The sequence below is a fragment of the Haliaeetus leucocephalus genome, unplaced genomic scaffold (genome assembly GCF_000737465.1).
Source record: "Haliaeetus leucocephalus isolate CR32 unplaced genomic scaffold, Haliaeetus_leucocephalus-4.0 Scaffold173, whole genome shotgun sequence".
In the NCBI taxonomy this organism is placed as follows: Eukaryota; Metazoa; Chordata; class Aves; order Accipitriformes; family Accipitridae; genus Haliaeetus; species Haliaeetus leucocephalus.
In genome coordinates, this window is record NW_010972609.1 from 537,542 (window position 1) to 542,204 (window position 4,663).

Genomic DNA, 4,663 nt, shown 5'->3' on the forward strand with positions numbered 1-4,663 from the left:
GAGTAAAACATTTAAATGCTACGATTTTAAGTGGTTTTTTTGTTTGCTTTTGGTTTGTTTTTTTGGGGGAGGGAGGGCGGGGTGTTTAATTTCTATTTTGCAAATTTTTTGTTCAGCTTCAGGAACAGATATTTCTCTTTCACTGTGTATTCTTTGCAAATGTTGGGATATCCATTAGGAAAGTAAAATGACAGTTCTTTGATGCACACTTGAGGAGCCCCTATGCAGTGTGGATAATTAATTTTTATAATTAACTCCTGCAGAACTGTAGGCCACTCCATCTCCATCTTCACTGCTGCCTAAGCCCCCGAGTAACACTGGTCCTGGATACACTTACCCATGCTGCAGTCACACTTCTGACCGCTGGCAAGACTGCCGTTAACTCTCAGAAAAGAAACAAAAGACCTAAAAACCTTGAGAGCTGTGGATGTAGAGCTGTTCTCATCCGCTCACTGTGGTGTTAGCGATGGTGGAAATTTAAATGCGAACCCACTTTCCGGACTGTTTAAGCTAATACACCTATTTTGGCGGGGCGGTAGGTAAAAACGAGTATGCAAGTGCTGCAGTAGAGATGACCAGCAGTACTTTACAAAATTGTAGTAACTTCATTCCTTGCAAACACGTGCCCACCTCGAACATACGCACACATCTGTTATTCTCACTGATATTGTCTGCCAAACCCGCAGTCTCTCGGCAAAGTACTTTTCCTGATTTTTTATCTTTCCATGCACTGTTGCAGATCTTCAGAAATCATCCAGCTATGTCCTGGTTTTGGCTGGGGTAGAGTTAATTGTCTTCCTAGTAGCTGGTACAGTGCTATGTTTTGGGTTCAGTATGAGAAGAATGTTGGTAACACACTGATGTTTTCAGTTGTTGCTAAGTAGTGTTTAGTCTAAAGTCAAGGATTTTTCAGCTTCTCATGCCCAGCCAGTGAGAAAGCTGGAGGGGCACAAGAAGCTGGGAGGGGACACAGCCAGGGCAGCTGACCCAAACTGGCCAAAGGGGTATTCCATACCGTGTGATGTCATGGCCAGTATATAAACTGGGGGGAGTGGGGGTGGGAGGAATTGCTGCTGGGGAACTAACTGGGCATCAGTCAGCGAGTGGTGAGCAACTGCATTGTGCATCGCTTGCATATTCCAGTCCTTCTATTATTACTGTTGTCATTTTAATATTGTTGTTATTATTATCATTATTAGTTTCTTCATTTCTGTTCTGTTAAACTGTTCTTATCTCAACCCACGAGTTTTACTTTTTTCCCCCCAATTCTCTCTCCCATCCCACTGAGGGAGGGGGGAGTGAGTGAGCGGCTGTGTGGTTAAACCACAACAAGCTATTTTTCTGTAGCTTGGCACATACTTTCTGTGATGATTCCCCTTTCTTTAATCCCCAGATTTCCTTGATGTTGTGAAGATTTGGAGGCATTTATGCTCATTGGCCATTTTGTGCAGGTATAGTTAAAAATTTAAGAGCAGTTATGAACTTTTGAAAGGCGATGCTACAAATTGCCCCTTTTTTGAATGGAAGATGATCATTGTGATAAGTGATTATTAAATCTGATAACTTTGTAAATTGTTACATGTTTTCTGCTTCCTTAGCAAAATCATGAAGACACCTTTCTAATTCTTTTTGTATTTCCTTCTGTTACAGTTTCTACTTTGTTCTCAAATCTTGATTATTTGGCTTCCTTTCCGCCCACTGACTTATTTTATTTCAAAAATTCCAGAAGTGTTTTAATTGTTCAGGGTAATGCATGCTTTATGTTATGCACAAAGGATAACATATACAGGAAAAATATGACGTATGAATACTTTTTAGTCTGTCTGCTCTTGGTTTTCCAATTTTTTTCAGTTTGTATGACGTTTCATACTGCTCTGATAGGCAAATGTTACTTAATACTGTGGGCTGTCATTCAGAAAGCAAAGGAAATTCAGACAATGACGTTGCATTATACCAATAATAGAGGGATTTAAACACTAAAATAGGAGCAAACAGCAAATGAGAAAGAAAGGTAAAGAAGGAATTTGAGAAAGAAAGAAATACAAAGTGTAGTTTGTACAATTTTATAAATATCTAACTTGGCTGTTTGAGGGACAAAATCCTCCCCAAAATACACACGCATTACATGGAAGTCACCTCACGTCAATTTACAGGGAATTAACATCAAATCAAACGGAGCACAATAGGAGCAGAGCAAGATGGATTCAGCCATTGAAACCACATGAGAGTTCAGGCAGGTTTTCAAAATGAAAATAGAAAGTGTCACAAAGGAAAAGAAGTCCCCTCAAGACAATATTAGAAAATTAAACAGTAGATGTTCACTATTTGCAAAAAAAAGGTAACAACTGACAACCAATGCAAGCCTTAGAACTACACAAATACTAGAAGCAATCTATCCAGGCTTTGGATCTATCTTTTGGCAAAACCTGACAGAAATAAAGAATTATGCAGCTCTCTCAGCTCTGCATTGTTAGATTTTCATGGACCGCAAAACCAAGAACACAAATACAAGTAACAGCATTTTAGTAACATTTTAAATATACTTTTACTATTGCATTTTCTTCTCTACAGGGAACTTTACAATTATACAAATTATAAAGGACAAGAATCTCCCCAACAGCTAGCAAAGACACAGTCATAGAACCATTAGCTTGTTCCTTTTCAGTTCTTATTTGAGTGGTGTTGCTAGGACAATGAACTGTTTCAATAACATACTACTGGTATCTGAAAAAGAAGAGAGAAAAAAGGATTACTAGTGTAAAATCATGCAGTAGAAACAATTCCTTCTTTCGAAAAAGAATATTTAACTCACTAAAAGTGAGGGACAAAAAAAAGAGTAGTTTCTATTTTTTTCTGCAGCTGTCACATATCATCTGATTTTTTCCATATAAAAAGTGATCTATTTAATATTTATCTGCCTCAGAGGATGCTTATGAAGCTTAATTCACCGTTTGTGAAATGTTTTGGGACTCTTAGTTTTACAGGGCTATCGCATTATAAATTAATTATTTTTGTGACTATATTATCTAATAGTTTTGCTGAGCAAACAGATTTTGCTTGTTGAGCTTGAAATGTTTCACCTGCAACATGTCAGGTTTGACATGCTTTCACTCAACTCGAGATTTTTGTGGACTAGCTGATGGTCGGAAGCTGTCGGGTCTGTGGCTGACAGGACGTGGCTGTGGGTTTGGGTTCCAGAGATTCCAGCAGCGACAACGCTTGGCGATGCAGCCAAGTGTCTGAGACAGTGGGCTTTTTCACACAGACCTGGGAGCTGGGTCGCACAAGACCTCAGGTTTGCAAAAATTTCCGGATTCCAATTGCAAAGCCAGGACTCAAAATCCTCCTTGAAGGTCTTAGAGGAAATCAGTTCTAGGGACAGTGCTCTGGAAAAGGTGTTTTTCTGAAATGATTTAAAAATTAAATGAAAATACGCTTTCTCTGAAAACATATTTCTTTTCAATAAAATGTGGAAGAAGCTTAAAAAAGATCTGGTATTTGCATATACCCTTAAGACGCAACACATTTTCTTAATGATATTCATCTCAGTAAGTTTATTTTCTCATCTATGTGTATCATTACCTTTTTAATTTCAGTCCTAGAGGATTCTAATCATCCATTAGAATCAGCCTATAGAGGCTGATTATATAAGCAGGTTTGTATTTGTCTCGTCAGTGCTATTCTAACATTAGCTCTCACCCCTGAGGTGAACAGAAAACTACAAAGCAATTGCAAGCCATCTGATGTTGGAAGTAGTCAGTGCCCTCATCTTCCAGGGATGTCCGCGCTCTGATCCTACCAGCTCATACACACATGAAGATTCGGTGGTCCAAGTGTTCCAGCTGAACACAAATCATTTTTCTGTTTCAGGAAAGAAAATTAAGCAGCATGGCTTCTTGATACTCTTTAAAAGCAAAATCGGAGCTTCATGCACATGTCTAATTCCCAGACCACCCGAAATGTTGACAAGGCGGGCTCCAGCCAGTGGCCTAACCCTTGGAACGAGATGCCATCTGGGATGTTTTGGGGTACCGGGGACACCTCCCCAGCCCTCACAGCTCGGCCACCCACCGCCGAGGCCTGCGCTGACCGCAGGGGCCCCCCCCGAGACGACTGTCCCTATGGGACGCGTTTCACCGCCGAGATGGCACTGTGTGTGGGGTGGGTGCTGGAGATGGCCGCTCGGGGTGATAGCCTATTTCCATACATTCTGGATGGGTTTTAATATGTTGTACCAGCCGTGGAAACCGGTTTGCTGCTAGGTGACTGTAAAAGTGAGATTTGGTAAATAGTTATTAGAAATCTTATACTGACACTGTGGTTGAAACAATAGACAAAAGTGTAGCCAAACATTTAACTAGTAGAGGCAGTTACTCATAAGTTTTGCAGTTCTTCGCTCTTATGACTCGATGTTCCTGTACGCTAGATGAGAACAACGTTGAAACGGACCACATGTGACTGAAACGGCGTTAAGCTTCAAAATCAAAGAACAGGGAAACGGCGTTAAGCTTCAAGATCAAAGAACGAGGACAAGAATAAAGACTTCAAGGACAGCCAACAAGAACTTCAAATGGGTCCGTGGTCGCAAAAGCAGCCCTTTGCCTCAAATGGATCCTTCGTTGCGCATGATCGGATGTAGGCAGTACTACGATAATCAGTTACA